The 18,888-nt window shown below is 44.3% G+C and overlaps 1 protein-coding gene across 5 annotated transcripts in view; it reads right to left on the reverse strand.

Moving 5' to 3' along the window:
* Positions 1-18,888, reverse strand: part of Rbpms (RNA binding protein, mRNA processing factor) — a 152,323-nt gene that overhangs the window by 62,453 nt on the left and 70,982 nt on the right. The gene's annotated exons all lie outside the window — the stretch shown is intronic.

Here is an 18,888-nt window from a genome sequence, read left to right on the forward strand (position 1 = left end):
CTGGCTGTAAAAGCTCGTGCTCTGGAGTTCTGCTAGTATGTGCTGGTTCTCCCAAGCCATTCGGCTGCCCTACAGCCAAGAGTAGCTGCTTTCTTACACCCATCTCGACCACAGAGAAGCCAGCACACCTGCTCACACCTCTGGGTCTGTCTTACCATGTCCTACACGTGGGTGACGATCACAAATACATAGGTAATACTCTTCCCCTGGAAGGCTTAGGAATTCAAACGGTGGGGTGAGACTGCAGGGAGGGTCAGGAAAGTGATTTCCTGTCCAATTGTCAGTAAGTAGAAAGCACTGAACAATTGAGTTGAATCAACAGTGCTGGTTACTGTAAGCAGTGGCAACAGAAAACAGTACCAGGGAGGAAGCCCCAACCTCGCTCTCCAGAGCAAACTAAGTGGCGAACTGTGCCGACCTGTGGAGTTCTCCTAGGTCTTCAGATTAAAACTCCATGAGAGCATTGCTTGGCTGGCTATTATGAAACACGGCCTGGTCTCCGGGCAACCTGCTTCTTCTGTAAGAAACTCACTTCTCTCCTCTACAGCTGACCAGAACCGGATGATAAGTTACCCACTCTGAAAACACTTTAAACTCAAGTTTTCCAATCACAACAGTGTGTGGGAAAGCCACAGTCGAGATACTCAGGGGCTGGAGATGGTTTAATCATACAATATTATGTTCAAAATATTTCCTTTGGCTAGGTGAGGTGGCACTTGAGAGGCCAGGAGTTCATGCGCAAGGGCAGCCTGGGTTATGCAGTGAAACCCTGTCTCAAAACGGACTTCTTGTACCACAAGAAATGTATTTGAGGCTTTTCTTATACTTCAGATAAAAATTCTATGTCCATTAGCAATTACTCTTTTTCTTTTTTCTCTTCCTCTTAACCAACAAGCACTGATAATAATGTTTTCAATCTGCTGAATGATACACGGCTTGAATGAGTAAAACCTACCGAGTAGTCTTTTCTGACAGGACCCTTTATCAAAACTAATGTTTTCCAGGCTTATTTACGTTGCTGTAGCACACAGCAGTTTCACTGATTCTTTTTAATTGTTGAACGATATTCAACTGTACAGATATTAACTGACCACATGTTATTCAACAACTTTTCACCAGTTAATGAGCATTAGATTGTTTCAATTTAATTTTCTGAAATTTCTTTATGTGTATGCACCTATCCATGCCCCTTGGTACCTGTATGGAGGTCAGAGGACAACTTGTGGAAACCAGTTCTCTCCTAACACCACAGGGTTTGAAGGATCAAACTCAGGTTGTCCATCACGGTCACAGGGCCTCCACTCCACTGAGCTATCTCACCGCCATGTTTCAACTCTTCTACTGTATTGTGAATGAGGCCAGCTCAGACACTTGGGAACACATGTCTTTACCTCCTCTGAGGGGAACTGTCTCATGCGGTAATTCTACATTGGTTTTCTGAAGAACAGCTAACTTACCTAAAGCTGTCCGGCTACTGCAGTTCCATCACAAATGCCCAAGCCTCGAGATTTCCCCACTCTAAGACCAGACACTACATGGTGTCTGTCTCTGTCAGCTGCCTACTGTGTGTGAAGGGAGATCTCCTTAAAGTTTTGATTTGCATTTTCCTACATTGCTATATTTCAAGACGGCTTATAGGAAGGGTAAGTCTTCTGCTTTCAAAGGGCATTTTGGTCACCGGGAGGGAAAGTATCCTGGGATCAGGGCTTTCAACAGAATAGAAGGCTATTAAGTTGAAAGGCCTGCCATTTATTTTCAGAAATTAAAAGCAAAAAAGTTAGAAATAAGAGCTATTTTCTAAGGGCGCTGACAGCGTGCCTTTCCATCACAGAGCAGCAGGTAAATATACAATCTAAAGATGCTTCCAAGGTCTCGTGGCGCTGAAACGTGAAACAGATTTATAGTTTTCTTGAGTGTTATCAGCTTTCACTTCTGCAAGCATCATAAAACAGATTAGAAACAGATTCTGAACAGGCTTTATGTAAAGTCCCCTAGAGGTCTCAGGAAAACAACCTTTTCATTCAGCTGAGCCTTAAACATTAAGTGACAGGGAAAAGGCAAACCACTCCAGGCCGTCAATTAACAGAGTGGGTAGGATTCATTCCTAGACAACAGCCTGCAGTTAAAGGAAGAACAGCCCACTGCAAACAGAAATGAAAAAGGATTACTTGAAAATAAAAAAAAATGGAAGGGGTTAAAAAAAAAACAAAACAATAAAAAAATCTTTCTTGAATTACTGTTAGAAAATTTCTACCATGTAATAAACACCATTGTGTCCCAGTGAAAATTTGCAGCAATTTGAGAAAATGAAAACAGTACAAATCGCAACAGAAAGCTGGAGGACAGGCTGGAGTCTCCACTGCTCAGTAGAGAATAAAGCAGGAAATTCACAGGTTTAGAGACTTCCTAACCTAGGCGGTCTCAATTGTGGGCAGGACTGCTCATTGGCCCTGCATCCCGGCCACTCAGGGATAATTGGAGCTGTGAGGGTGTGTGGTTGGGGGTTGCTGACCACCTGGTGTTAGGTGAGAGGAAGGAAGAATGCTACAGAGGGGCATTCACAGGAGCAGGGGCAGCACAAACCTCATCAAGGCGCTGAGATGGGAAGTGCCTGCCCAGAATGCAACAGGCATGGGTTCAAGGCCCAGCAGGGTGTGGGGGCTGCTGTGTTAGGCTCATCGTGAATGTCAGGAACCTCTGAAGAAGGGAAGATCCACCTGCATTAAGTAATCCACTCACAGCCCCAGATGAAGACTGAGAAGCCACCAGAATCCAATTTTCTGTTTCTCCTGATTGGGGCAGGTTTCTCGTTTTATAAAGACGGCATTGTTCAGATGAAAATCAAGGTTGTTGTCCATTCTCCACTGTGCTGAAACCTGGGTGCACGTGGGTTCCAGAAAAGAATGAACAATGGAAAGCATCCGTCAGATGCGACTGCGTCTCATACCTTTCCTAAATAAGGGCATTGCTGGCAGAAAGAGCAGGACTGTTAACACCACAGCAAGGACAGCTGGGCCGCTGCCCATTGAGAAACTATAGCGCACCAATCACACCCTGTTCTTTTTCTTATTCCAACTAACCCCAAGAAGTGCTTGTCCTGGCTTTACCTCAGAGTAATCTATCCCGTGCCTAGTCTAGAATGTATCCAGAGGTTTAGCCGTAATTTCCAGAATGTGTAATTTTTACCTCTAAGGTTACCACAAGACCATAAACTTGACCGAGACAGAAGTCTAATGTCATCCTTCATTAACCATCCCGGCTCTGGAATGGTGTCTGAGGACATTTCCGACTGACCATGCCATTTCCCTAAATGTAATGCAGCCTTTGCTCTCATTAGTGTGATGAAATGGCACTGTAACCCATCCGCCCACCCTCCCCCGCCTTCCAAATCGTCACTAAGCCAGCTGCCTCAGGTTAGGGGTGCATGTGTCTTAAGGACACAATGAGGAAGCCCTTATTACTGCCCCAGGGTGGTCTTGCTTGGTTAATACCCTTCCACTTTCTAGTCAGAAGCAGTGAGAAAGCCAGCGGTCCAGGAAGACCATCAGCAGAGGCAATTATGAAAGCAGCACCTGGGGGCGAGGTCACAGTTTCATGGAACTTCCTCGCACGCAGGCTCTCAAGCAGGTTCTCACCCAGTGTTACGGGGTAGGCTTTGAAGTCCACAGCTGCCTGGAACCAAACACTCCCTTTCGGTGCTGGTCTTCTGTATGCTTGATTTCAAAGCTATAAACTGAGGGTGAAGACCGTTTCGGGGTCTGCTGTGGAGAGAATCTGTGACTAGCCTCTCCTGCAGGTGGTTAGATTAACAGTGTATGAGATACACAGATCCCAGAGGCCTGGGTCGTTCGAGTAGCACACGCACTCCCCCCAAATTTAAGTGATCTTTCTTGTCCCTATCTCTTCTGGAAGGTTCTTTCTACCTCTCTAACTTCAACCCACCCCACAACCTCCTTCTCTCCCACCTTTTTGGAGAGGTGTTTGCATTGCTTTCAAAGGCAAAGGGTGACATTCATACTGGGCTCTGAAACTGTTAGCTGGGTGTCAGCGATAGGAGCCCTGATGCAGTCTAGTGTTCTGGCATTTGAGATCATTCTTTTAGTTCACATGGTTTTACTTCCTCCATGGAAGGCCGAACTTTGTGCTGCTTTGCAGGCCTCCTTTGTGGGGTTCGCAGCCAGACCAGCTTCTGTAGGCCCCGGGCTATCTACAGACCCTCTGGTGCAAGACAAAGGTGGACAGACACCACAAGGTCAGGCATCCAACTCGGGGATCCACAGGAGCTAAAGTGATTTCCACTAGAACACACTGACTTTCTTTTAGCCAGGATATCCCCTGTGTGCATACCATGCCTGGAGAATCTGCTTTGTATAGGAGGACTATAAAGTCATGACAGGGCCTTTGAAGAAACTATAAACTCCATCTTGAACATGTCAACACAATCGGAGCTGACCAGCGTTTGTTTTCTAAAAGGTTAAGAGGGCGCGGGTGTTTGACCTTTTGCCTCTATGTTCTCAAAATCTCGTGAAAAGGAAGACTGAAAGACCTGTACACTGACAATGACAGGAAGGGGCTGTCTAGAAGCCCAATACGGCCAGCCAGCCGCTCACTAAAGCACAAGTTTACAGCGTGGCTTTGCAATAGATACCGGATGAAAAGGAGCATGGGCCAAAGAGCGGGTGGTACTCTTTCACCCAGGGATCCTGACAACAGCATTTTCATCCAGGAAGTGAATAGAGGCGACTGCTCCGGACGGGACAGATGTGTCCTGGCCATTACAACACAGAAATAGCAAAGTAGCTGTGGCAGGCTTCTGAACCAAAATGATCATCATCCTTTCCACCTTCCTCACTATTGGGACAACGTGCACATATAAGCCCCACCTCCACCCCGGTCCCAAAGATTTACTCCTAATACTTCCGTTCAAACAAATGGGAATCAAAAGGAAAGCTTCAACAGGGCCAATCAAGGCGCGTAGCTCAGCTGGTGGTCAGGGAGTGTGCGCAGCACACAGGAGTAAGTTTGATCACTAACGTTCCACTGGCTGAGTGTGATGGTACAAGACCATAGTCTTAGCGCTTGGGTGGTCGCAGAAGGATCACATGTTCAAGGCCATTCAATAGAACATGAAAAGATCATCTAGGAACACTGTCTAAAAACACAAAACTAAACAAAACCAAGAGTGGGTGCTGGAGTTTGGATCAGCAATGCGGAGAGATCTAGGGGGCTGGAGAAATGGTTGGTGGCTGAGAACACTGCTGCTCTTCCAGAGGAAAGGAGTTGGTTCCCAGCACCCATAATCAGGTTGGCCTATAATTAGGCGCCTGCGCACACGTGGCATAGACAGACAGGCACGCACACAGAGTTTTAAAGGTAAATCCAGAATAACAGACACATAAGTAACCTACCCACTTCCAAGTTCACACAAGTGACCTTTATTAAACGCACTGAGACACAACTAGAGGACATGAAAGTAGGAGGGGGACCTGGGAAGAAGGGTTCAGAAAAGGGAGACGATGCAAGGTCCAAGGGCACACACATGTACAATTACATGTATGGATGAAACTGTAAAAGAATAAGTACAGTAGTTAAAATAAATCAGAGCAGAAACAAAGTTCTGCTGGCGTGGGGATGTAAATGATCTCCATGTTATATGTTTGCCTGTGAACATATGCTTAAATCAATGCACTTTGTAGCAGGTCTGTATTACTGAACCAGGACAGCTGAAAAACAAAAAAACAAAATACAAACGTATGTCTTTTGTCACAGTGTAGCTGACAAAAGGCCAGGAGGACTTATGTGTGAATTCAAAGTGCCCTGGAACTTAAAAAGCAGCTGAAAGCCCAGTGAGATGTTTTGGTGGGTACAGGACACTTGCCATCAGCTCTGATGATCTGAGCTCCATGCCTAGAATACACATGGTAGAAGAGTAGATTCCTGAAAGTAGAACTCTGACCTTCATGTGTGACTCAAACTCTTCCTCTTTCTCTCTCTCTCTCCAAATACAGAAAAACAAACAAACAGACAAACAAATTGTGTGCATGTGTATGTGTGATAGGGTCTCATTATGTAAACTTGGCTGGCCTTGAACACACGAAGATCCACCTGCCTCTGCCTCCCAAGAGCTAGGAAAGACACGTGGAACTATGTCTTTAAAGAATCAAAACAAGACCTAGCAAGTTGCTCAGCCTGACAGCCTGTACGAAGCGCAAAGGCCGGGGTGACTCTGGGAAGATTTGAGTTTCGGGATACTAACTTCATCTGCAGTCTGTTACCTGTCTACACAGGTGTTTTAAAGACACAATTCCTTTTGTAAACATTAAAAAATAAACAAATAAAAAAAAAATAAAGGATTACTGGTGCTGTTAGGGCTAAGGTTTTAAGGATGATTTGTCAGAAAGAGAAACTATGTCTTCTAATTATTGAAAATGAGGTCTGATTTTACGTTTAATACATACATCTTTACAGCAAGCAGAACAAGACAACAGGCCCCAGGTACGTATGAAGGTGCTTCACAAATGTGGAGATGTGTTTCCTGACGAACACCATACAACATAGAGACTCACAATTATAAAACCCAAGCGTGAGCACCCTGGCGTCTTATGCTTAAACCATATGAAGAGCAGAGCACTGTAAGGTAGACAGGCTAAGAAAACACATTTAGCGTGTTCTTCTCCCAGCTTTACCTAAGTGCCTGTTAGGTCATCTGAGGACCATTTAGCTGGCTTTAAGGATCATTCTGGAAAAGTTTACTTTGAGCTTTTATTAGTGGCTGGTGTAGAAGGGGGTTGGGGGACAGGGGAGAGGAGAAAAACAAAGCTGACATAAACAGACTCTACAACTGAGAAAAGACAGTTGCCTGAACTATCCAGAGCCATTTTTAAATGCTTCCATTTTAAGATCAGACATCGGCTGCAGTGAGCCCTCAGGCGTATTTTATAGCCCTGCTCTTGCTGTCCAGTTTCTCGGCAGGGAGCTCTCCCACTCCCACACTCTGTGCACTCCCTGCTTTCCCCAACATGAATGAAGAGCGATGCTAAAGAAGCAAGTATCCACAGCCTCACAATTATTTTAAAGCTCCACCACCAGACAGTGGAAACTCCTCAGAAGGGAAAGGTTCATTATATGTTCATACACACACACACACACACACTCACACACTTTCTGCTTTTCTAAAGATAAAATCGGGTAAGATCTACACCCAATTATTTACTTATCCTCAAAGTCATTTACTGACTGCAGTAACACAAGTTATTTATTGTGGGGTGAGAAGTCTCAAAAATCCAGTAGAAATGCAGAGCTAAGTGGGTAGCATTTACACCTTACAACTTTCTTCTTTTTCTTTTCTTTTATTGAAGACAGGGTCTCCTAACAGCCCAGGCTAGCCTCAAACTCATGACATAGCTGAAGATGGATGACAGGCATGCAGGGATTTGCACCCGGAGCTTTGAGCAGAGTAGGTGGCCTACAGTGTACCAGTTGAGCTACACCCATCCTTAGTCAAGATTATGAATATTACATAATATATAACATATAAAATATATATAATGCTGGGGCCTGAACCCAGAGCCTTGCACTCAAGAGACCAGGATTCTACCATTGAGCTATATGGCCCGCTTTTTTAAACTATTTTTATGCCTTTAGCATAAACCATATATAGCTCACACACTTGTTCCAATGGAGAATTTGGAGCTTAGACCCAAGATGGTTGAACATACTATAAACACTAGAGTCCAAACTTTAGGAGTCCACAGGAAAGTGTTTGTTTCCTGTTTTGTACAGAGAGCAAAACAATGAAGCAAAGGGCATGTAACCTGAGGAGGCCACATCATGGCTCTCCCTCTCCATAGCAGCACTGGAAGTTCACTTGTATTGAGAGCTTCTCCATCCACGCAATAACCCCGAAGTCAGAAATCTCCCCAGCAGCTGAATAAAGGGAAGGCTCTCTACACAGAAACCCAACTGGAAGTAGACATGGACAGGGATGCAGTGTTAAAGAGGAAAAGTGGAGACTGCAGTATGATTGTTTGCTTTCCAATATTTCAGGCCGGAGACTATTGAGGGCAATACTGCGGCTCTTTGCCCCTATCTCAAAGAGATCTGGGGAAGGACAGATGAATTGACTGGTGATTAATGAGTCAACGTTCACAAACACTCTGACCTCAATGGAACTCGGAATTCCAAAGAAGTTATTTTTAAACCATTCTGTAGGGAAGGGTACTTTAGGAATAAATACCGGAGCTCTCTGTGAAGGTCGCCATCATCATCAATCAACTGTGTTTCTACCATGCTGAATGTCAGTACCTCTGAAGTACTCGCTTCCAGGGGCTGGGGAGAAGGTTCAGCAGTTTAGAGTTCCATCAGAGGCCAGAGCTGATGTCTGTTTCTGGCCTCCACCTGTGCTGTTGCACACCCGGACATACACACAGATATATGAAATAAATCTTTAAAAATGTATGTAATTTCATCTGCTTATACACATTTTGGTAGGGAGGAAAACTGAAGATTAAAGAGTCTGAAAAATAAAAGTTATGGAGTCAGGATTAAGGCTGCCTTTGAGATCTCCAACAGTGGTTAAGGAGCAGACATAGCTGGGGCTGGAGTGCGGTTCAGTGGTAGGGTCCGCGCCTCACATGCAAGAGGCCCTGGCTTCACGACACTGTCCCTCCTTCCCCAGTCTCCCTTTTCTGTTCAGACTGGGGTATAAATCTTTCTATAGGCACAAATTCTAACGTTATCTACAGCAGCATAAACCATTCTAACACAGCCAACAGTATATTTTAAATCAGCAGCTAGTATGTTTTAGTTGTGAAGGTGCTTGTAAGCAGGCTTTCTGCAGCTCAAGGAGGCAGGCATGGCTAGGTCGTGGCTGTGATCCTACGCCGAGGGGCCTGGGGCTGGAAGACTGAGCGAAGATAGGTGTCTTGACAACACAAGGACATGATGAGAAAATGATGAAAAAACTGGCGCTCTCGGCTGCCATTACCTGGGCCACAATACAGTCTTCACTACCTGTTACTTGTTTAGAATTCTGAGTTGTCTACACAATTCATACAGTTATCTGTGACCTGCTCTCCTCATGGCCTTTTATCTGGAAATCATGACATTTCTCGAAGTGAACATCAAAATTCTAGGGAAATGCTGTAGGATTTTCTGTGAGTTCTATATATTATTTTTCCAAAGGATGTGTAGAAATAATACTTTGAAACTTTGTTCATTAAAATGAACATCTTCTCCATCTAAATTCATCTTCATGTCTGATAACACCACTTTGAAACGACTCTTTCATAATACTCGCACACTCACTCACTTATGCTTTATAGGCAGTGAACAAAGGAAGAACATCAGACTCAAAATGCAAGGACCACTGTTACCAGTTTACTCAACAATTTTCTACTCAACTGCTATTCTGAGAAAATTGTTTTGAACTTTTTGTTTGTTTTCTTAGAGACCGGTTTCTCTGTGTAGCCCTGGATGCTGTGAAACTTGCTATGTAGACCAAGCTGGCCTTGAACTCGCAGAGATCCGTCTGACTCTGACTCCCATATGCTAGGATTAAAGGAATGTGTCCTCAGCCCCTGGTTTGTTTGAACCTTTAAAACAACTCTTAACAATAAGTTGCCAGGGAGTAATTTAAAAAAAAAAAATTCTTTGGAGCTGGGCACCTATAATCCCCGCACCAAGGAAGGCAGAGGCAGACAGATCTTTGCAAGTTTGAGGCCAACCTGGTCTAAAAAGTGAGCCCAGGGTTAAACAGAGAAACCCTGTCTAGAAAATCGAAACAAAACAAAAAGCTTTGAATGTTTTTTTTTGCAGTGTCTCAGTTTCTCAGGAAAGCGTCTTAGTTTTTCAATGTCCTTTTACTGGAACTTAATGCTCTGTTTTAGAATTTACGATTAGCTTTTAAAATAGACTTTGCCCAGATTTTGTTAAGTCTAATCATGTTCGTTAAAAATAATGTATTCATTATTATTTTGCCTCTTCTCTGGTATGTGGGGGAGGGGTAGCATGCACACGTGTGGGGTGCACATGCTTACTACATGCACAGGCAGAGCAGCGGAGGATGAGAGTGGGCCTGATCCTCCCCTCCCATCCTCTGAGATCGGGTCTCTCACTGAACCCGGGGCTAAGGGCCAGCCAGTCCCAGTGACACTCCTGTCTCTGCATCCTCTCACACAGAGCACTGGGGTCCCAAGGACAAGCGCGACCACAGCCGGCCTTTATGTTGGTTCTGGGGATGTAACTCTGGCCCTCATGTTTACAGAGCAAGCTCTCTTACCCAGTTTCCACAGACCGTTAGTTGGCTTTTTAACATAGTTGAAGCTGGCCTTGAACTTTGATGCTCCTGCTTAGAATTCCATTTTATATCTTATTCTTTCTATTCTTACATTAGCTAATATGTTTCCTCACACTAGAAACATTTGCTCTCTCTTCTCACTTACTTACATACAAGAAACCTTAGCTGACCTTGTATTGAAGGAAAAAAAAAAAAACAGGAGAAATCTTTATGAGGGGATGGCATTTGAGCTCGGGAATACTCAACACTTAGCATGTGAAAGAAACTGGGTCTACCCCCCCGCCCCCCAGAAACAAGAAAGAGCAGGAAAGTGTGGTCCTCTCATTCAACTGCCTGTAAAGACATTCATTACGGCACAAAGCATGTAACTGACTAGAAAGCACGAAGATCCATTACAGGGGAAACGTACCATAAACCTAACCGTGGCCTGCCAAATACACTGTTCCTCTTTAAAGGGGCCAAGACTCACTCTACCTGCCAATTTCTAGTTCACTCTAGTCATATGTTTAAGACCACAAGGGCAGACCTGTGTCACTGGGCAAGGGTAGAAATCGCTTAAAAGGAAGACAATACAGTGGGTTGTGAAGCCCAGGTGTGCTGGGAAGTAAGTTACGTGGATGGGAAGACTCTAGAGCTGCCCCTCACAACTCAGTAGCTCTCTGCCGGCCACGGTCCACAAACACTGAGTTTTCTACCTATATTTATACTGCTGGGAAATTAGAGTCTCAACAGCATCTGAGGTGCCTAAGGCACCTGGAGCAAGGACAGTATCAGATGCAGGATCCTTTTTAATGTGGCTGAGATCTATTTAGTGCAGATCCCCAGGCAGCACCTACTCAGAGCAGTCATTCGCCACCACATGGCGCATGAGCATCATTCTGTTCACTGAACCCGGGTGCCCGTGCACAGACAACATCGCTGGGCGGCCTGCTTCCCTGAAGAAAGGAGGCTCCTCTCTCTTCCTCTGATCTGCAGTTTCCAGTTTCCCACCAGATGCTCAAGAAATCTAAATAACATATATTCTTCTAAGGCAAGGACGAACAATGGGAGTAAAAAATTTTCATACTTCAGTAAAACATGTAATATATTTTTTCTTCAACACAACACTGATTGATTGATTGATTGGCCAATGATTGAGACTGTCTTTGACTACATCATAAGACCATCTTTCAGCTTTCTCTCCTACCATTCCCAGCTTTTCTCAGCACAATTTTTAAATTGTGGGCCATACACCCCCAGCCCCCCAAGAGGAGTTTAATGAACATTCCAGAATGCAGCGTCATTAGACATCAAAGCTGAACTGGAGAAAGCATAGGCCTTAACTATCATGTGCCAAGCACTTGTTGCTTAGTGCTTTTTTGGTTTTGCTGTTTTCAAACTGTATTTGGGTTATGAGCCATCTAGGGTAGTTTATTTTTTATGGTAAAGCTGGAGGTGGGTTTAAATGTAACAGAGACTCTTTGAATTGCATGCTTGTGTGTGTGTGTGAACACATGTATCCCAGAAGTTGAATGGACATCAGAGGGACCCAGGATGGAACTAGGTAAGCCATTTCCTTGGCCCTTGGGCAGTTTTGAAGCCCCAAATAATGCACAAGGTTGAGAAAAAGAAAAGGACCCAAGAGAACTCCATTTCATGAGGCTCTATACAAGCATAGTTCTAGTCCCCAACTCTGTGACGTCAAAGCTGCTTTAAAAACTCTCCAAGCCAAGAGTAAGCAGTTATAAACAGATTTAACAGATAAACAGTGGGTCAGGCTCATGATCTCATCTGGCAGCCCTGCATATTTCCCATCCAAAAATTCCAGCTGGGTTCTCATTAATCGGGGCCTCTTCAACCACCTTGAGCAATAGGCTAAAGAGAAACTAAGGGAGAAAATTTCAAGAATGATAAGAAACATACTGACATGGTGCCTAGTGGGGGTAGGAAGGCTGAGGCAGGCCATCTGGATACTTGAATTGGTGAAAAGTTTTGTTTAGTGGAAATAACTGACCCAACTCACAAGCTGTGTAAATATTAAGATCAAAAGTCCTAACTTCCACAGCTGTCAGGAAAGCCTGTGTTTCAGGAAGCAAGCTGACAGCACAGGCGTCTTCCTGACAGAAGCCAAAGGCCTTCTTTATGTGTCCTGGGATTCCTCCGGTACCTGGGTGCCCCAGTGTACACAAGCATCTGATGGCACCTGCAGACTGAAAAGGTATTTCCCGGCACAGGTGAGTGTTTTCAATTAGTGATTTCCCTTGACAATTTACAGTCATGTACAACCTCATCTTACAGATGAGGGACCTGGCATAAGACAACCGAATTGTGTGCCTCAAATCAAACGAAGTCAGGTGAAAGGCTGGAACCACTGTAGATAGACAACCCGCAACACAAATGTCTCCTCCAATGTTGGTCAGAGTCATGAAGATCTCCTGAGAACATGTTTGGAGGGATTGTTGTTGTTTTGGTTGGTTGGCTGGTTTTGGGGAGGAAGCAGTCTGTGGCACTAGCCAGTGCTCTTTCAAGCCAAGGGTGCAGGCCCTCACCTTTAATCCCAGCACTCAGGAAACAGAAAGGCAGAGGACTCTATGAGTTCAAGGCCAGCCTGTCCACCTAGGGTGCTCCAAGACGGTCAGGATTATAAAGAGACCCTGTCTCAAAAATAACCAATGAACAAAAAGCCAAAAATGTTTTTTTATCACAATTATTATGCAATTTTCACTATTTCCTAAAACATTTCATTACCACAAAGCAAAATTGTAATAGTTAAGCAATACCTTGGCATTGTGTCTTGGCCCCCAGTCCCTACTCACCTCTAATCTACTTTTTGGCTGCCTAAGGTTACATATTCTACATATAACTAATGACTAAATTATACGCTTAAAGGTTGTTCAAATGGCAAGGTCTTGTGTTAGCATAACTTCAAAATACCTGAATAAAATGTAATCCAAACCACTGAGTTGTATGGACCGTGAATTATATCAAGAGTTATTTTAAAGGAAAAAAAAAAAAAACCCACCACCCAGAAAACAAAAAACTATCCATTAGGTCACACATATCAATTAGTACATTCTAAGAATATGCAAAATACAACACAATACAATTAAGAGAAATCCTGCAGTCACTCAGAGATCACATAGTTCAGTGAGTGTATTCTGGGAGCACACACACTACCACACTACCCTAATTAAGAATGTAAATCACAAAGGCAACCTAAAGTAATATATTAACTTGATCCTATCAGACCTTCCAGTTTTCTTATAATCTACAACAAAGTCTAAGCTAAAACCTATGGAGAAGCTATTTACGACAAGGGGAAGAGAGAAATCCAATTACTGGCATGTACATAAAGACTTTGGGATGCTTTATGAACCACTCATTTCTATCACCCTCGGGGAACCTCAGCTAGGTTCCTACTGATCAGCATTCAGTAAAACAAGAACCCTATTAGCAAGCCATGGCAGTGGGGAAGAGATCAGTTAAGACACACCAGAAATAGCATTCCACGCTGCTCAAGGGCTTTAACCTTAGGCTTGTGTGCTTCTGCTAAAAATTTCCACAAACTGGCATTCTGACTAAATCAGGCTAACCTGAGAATACCACTATATTTACCTCCCAAAAGCACAAGCTACAAGTAAACTTGGTCTAACCAGCGTCCTCATCCATTTTTATGGAAAGAACTAACTATCCAAAATCGACAAATGTACGCAAAGGGCAAAGCACGCTAGACATTTTGCTGTCATGTTCAAGGATGGAAACGGTTTGTAATCATGTGACTAATAGAACCATAAGCAACCAAAAGAGAAATCTGGGTTTGAGTTGTTCATAGCCTAATTTGGGAGCTTTTCCTACAAAAGCAAAATACGCCTTTACTCTAGGGGACGCGAACAACCTCCGGGCATAGCTGAGTGCTAACAGAAACTGAGGACACTGTCCCCAAAGGCTGTACAGCTGACTGAAGCTCAGGCTACAAGTGGTAGAGGACCAATGGGTTTAAAATCATTTGTCTACAGAAAGCTAACAATGACTTAATTAGGCAGAAACCAAGACAAAGCACCAAGGAAAGCTCCCAACACGAAAGCGGATGTGCACAGTGGCGTCTTCCAGAAGAGGCTCTTTCTGGATCAAGGTTTACATTTCCCAACAGTGGAAACAAACCAAATATTACAGCACAGAATTACCCTCTAAGGATCAGAGGGGACGCTTTGGAACGAGCCGCCTCGACAAATGACACAAGGAATGAGCTTTTTTGCAATAGTTGCAGGCAGTATGCGTCTTTAACTCACCAATTACCAAAGATGACCCTGGAAAGAGCAAACAGGTCAGGCCCCAGAAAGATCAGCAGCAGCTTTATGTTCATGAACATCAACATAGCAGGCCCATTTTTATCTATAGAGAGGGGAAACCAAGCTTTATGGTCGCATACAAACTTTACCATGGCTACCTGTCCTGGACAACAGGACAAGTAAAGTCTGTAAGTGCCACCAGATATAGTGTAGCAACAAGCCAGGGCAGAACAGGCTGAGATGTAGGGGTCCGATTCTGAGTCCCCTAGCTCCATCCCCACCCTTACTCACCGCCCTCTACATCTGTTTCCCTAATAGAATTGCAGAGAAAGCTTCTTTCCTTCCCCCCCGAAATAGTTTTCTCTTTGAGTAGCTTTGGCTGTCCTGGACTCACAGAACAGGAAATCAAGAGATCCACCTGCCTTCTGCCTCCTGATATTAAAGGAATGGGCCACCAACACCCAGCACTGCATAGGTTTGTAAGGTATGGTGAAGCTCTAATACGATGCACACAAATTGGGAACATCAATCAAGAAATGATCCAAGCACCTGCACTCCCAAGTCCGCTCTAAGCAAGCGCAGCTCACCACTCCACACATAAAAGCAAGCCTGCCACACCCACCAGAAAGCCAGAAAAGTAGATGGCTATTATTTGACGATCTTAGCAACCAACACGAATGATTATGGCAAGGGGACAGGATGCTACCACAAGGCTTGCTGCTTGAGAGGAGAGAGGAGAGCTGGCACATAGAGATTAATAAGCTATCGCTGGACTTAGGACCAGAAAGCTCAGTGACCTGTAGCTAGTTGGCATGGGGCAGACAGAACACCCTGGAGCACTAACACAAACTGCTGCCAACTGCCTGGGGCACACCAGAGCCACACTTGACTGAAACTCCTCAAGGGCCAGCGTTCAGCAGCCAGTAGGAATTGAACTCAGCTGTCTTCACCCCTTTAGGGACATGTGGCTTCAGCATATGAAAGGAAGAAAATGCTTATGAGAAGAACAGTGGCACAAGCTAAAAAAAAAAGTGTGTGTCTATACAAATGCCTATACCTGTAACTATACTTTACTACAACATAATAGCACGGAATGTCTTCTGACAAAGCTCTAAGTGCAATTTTTTCCCCTGTTTGGTTTTCCAAGACAGGTTTTTCTCTGTTTAGCCCTGGCTGTCCTGGAAACTAGCTCTGTAGCCCAGGCTGGCCCTGAACTGAGAAAATGACCTGCCTCTGCCTCCTGAGTGCTGGGATCAAAGGCGTGTGCTGCCAGTGATTCAATCAATCAGAATAAAAATTATGCTCTCTTTGCCCCTGCTACCACAGGAAGTTGCTGCCAGAGTTTCTCAGAGGCAGAGGCTTGGGTGCATTCAAGATTTGGCCTCGCCTGGAATCCACCCCCATGGTCAAGGAAGGCACCGATGGTAGAGGTGTAATGGATGTCAATACTGCTCTACAAGAGGTTTTGGAGACTGCCCTCAGCCACGACGGCCTAGCAAGTGGCATGTGTGAAGCTGCCAAAGCCTTAGACAGGTGCCAGGTTCGTCTTTGTGTGACTGTGTCCAACTGTGGGGAGCCTATGTATGTCAAGCTGGTGGAGATGCTCTGCTGAGCACCAGATCAACCTGATTAAGGTTGATGACAAGAAACTAGGCGAATGGGTAGTCCTCTGCAAAAGTCGATAAATCGAGGGGCGGAGGATGTCATTGAGGGCACTTCAAATGCAAGAGACAAATAAGTAAAAAGTTTGGCTCATTAAAAGCAAATGTTCTAAAAGGTAAACAGGATAAAGAAGGAAAAAAAGGCAAGGTTTTGATTTGTTCTTGGCGTGGTGTTTAGAGCACAGTGGTGACCAACCTATGCTCTGTATCAGCTCCCGTACGGCAGACAGACCAGGTGCATGCCTTCACGGATGTGCCGGAGCCCTGGTACAATATGGCCCACACCAGATATTTCAAGCACTTCAGTAAGACTGCTGGAGAAAAGCAAATTTTTACTTAATAATTTGTCTGGTTTTAATCTAGGAGAAAGCACAAGAGGCCTAATTAAACCGCTGAATCCCTCTCCATAAGACTTGGGCACTCATACTTCTTCAGTAACCATCCTGGCAGGAGTAAAAATATTCTTTCTTTTTTTCTTTCTTTCTCTCTCTCTCTTTCTTTCATAGTACCAAGTACTGGAGGCAGAGCCTTCACGTGATAGGCAAGTAGTCTTCCATTAAACTGTAGCAATAGCCTAGTGTGGTGGTGCATGCCTGTAATCCCAGCACTCTGGGAAGAAGCAGGTGAATCTCTGTGAGTTCAAGGCTAGCCTAGTCTACAAAATGAGTCCATGACAGCCAAGGCTACAGAAAGAAAATCTATCTCAAAACCGTCAAACAAACAAAAAAACCTATATCGTAAGTTTTGGGTGGATGGTCCAGGCTATCCTCTGTGAACTTCTGATCCTCTTGTCTCTAAACTAAATTATGGTATTACAGGCATGCATCATGATACTGAGCTTTTATGCCATGCTGAGTATCAATGCCACGGTTTCCTGCATTCTAGGCAAGCAACTAAGCTACAGCCCAGCAGCAAAGACATTCTAAAGAGACAGATACTTATACCTTACCCCTTACCTATTCGACAACTGAAGAAAGGACCTAAGGAAGTGGAATTTCCCTCAGAGGAAAAGCTGGGATCCTTGTGCCACCAAAGGAGACTGTATTCCCCAGAAAGATACTACACAGACAGCTGACAACTTGCAACACAAACCAGGAACCAAGATAATGATGGCAGTGAGAGCAGGTGGGCCCCAGCTTCAGGGAGAACTTCTGAGCTATGTACATCCCAGGCGCCTCCTTAAACCAAATCAGAACTCCACAGATGGAGTTTGGTGGGGGATTACTGGGCCTTCTTGTTTTTTCCATATACCAGTATAACTGGAAAAAAAAAACAAAAAAACAAAAAAAACCCCACAAACCCTCCTATCTCTTTGTGGTAGTTTGAATAAGAATGATTTTTCACAAATCCATATATTTAGATGCTTAGGGAGCGGCACTATTTTAAAGAATTAGGAGATGTGGCCTTGTTAGAGTAAGTGTGTCACTGGGGACGGGCCTTGAGTTTTCAGAAGCCGCCCAGGCTCTGCTGCTGGCTGTCTATGGACTGGGATGTAGAACTCTCAGCTACCTCTAGCACCATGTGTGACTCTGCCTGCTTCTTGCCGTGATGATAATGGAGTAAACCTGTGAAACTGCGAGCCACCAATTAAATGCTTTCTTTTTATAAATGAGAGTCGCCATGGTTGTGGTGTCTCTTTAGAGCATTAGAACAAAAAAAGAAATTGCTACTAGGAGTGGAGTATTGCTGTGACAGGCCTGACCATACTGTTTGTTGGAAGAATATGAGAAGACTTTGGGACTTTGGACTAGGAAAAAAACAAAACACACAAACTCACAAACAAAAACAGCTGGATGCTTTAAGCAGGGTATGGGGGAGATGAGGTGGGGGTGTTAACGGGCCATCCTAGTAGGAACATGGAGACCAGTGCTGAAGGTGATTGGAACTGTGGGGTCCCAGCTCCACGTTTCAGAAGAATATTAGTAAAGGGCCCAGAGACTACTCTTGTGGTATTTTGGCCAAGGATGTGGCTACACTCTTTTTTTAAAAAAACTAAAATTCTGCCTAAAAGTAATTGGGCTTAATGGCATTGGCAGGAGATTTTAAGAGGACCTAATATTGGCTGTGTTATGTGATTATTAGTAATAACTCTTCTGCAGATCTATAATGAAAAGGAACAAGCTGGACAAAGAGAAATAACAATATGCTGTTTGAGAGCATCAGAAGGTAAAAGGAGCATCAGAACGTGTAGTGCCCAGTACTGAAAGAGATAAAAAGTTTAAAGGAAAGCCTGATGCTAAATAGGATAAAGGAATGGTGACCTCAAGGCAAGACTCCAACCAACTAAGCTTCAAATTTATAAGAAGGAATTAAAGAAACAGAAAGCTGATGCAAATATTATTGAAAAAGGAGAGCAGGTTCCAGCCCCAAGTAGCAGAACTTGGCAGCTTCGGCCAGGTGTTTCTGGCTTTAGAGCCAAGAGTACAAGAAAGGGGTTGTAGAATTTCCCTCCCCGGCTAAGGAAAAGCTGAGGTCAGGCATGTGTCAGGGGTGTCCCTGCACAAAGGCCTAGACGTTATATGAGGCCCCCACCCCCACCCCCCGGCCCTGCTTTCTTTTGTAGGGGTTTCCATGGTCATGGTGTCTCTTCACAGCAACAGCACAGTGACTGAGACATTCTGTCTCACTATTATCTGTCTCTTTAATGGCATGTGGTGGGGCA

Source organism: Meriones unguiculatus, chromosome 4 (genome assembly GCF_030254825.1).
Source record: "Meriones unguiculatus strain TT.TT164.6M chromosome 4, Bangor_MerUng_6.1, whole genome shotgun sequence".
NCBI classification, from domain to species: Eukaryota; Metazoa; Chordata; class Mammalia; order Rodentia; family Muridae; genus Meriones; species Meriones unguiculatus.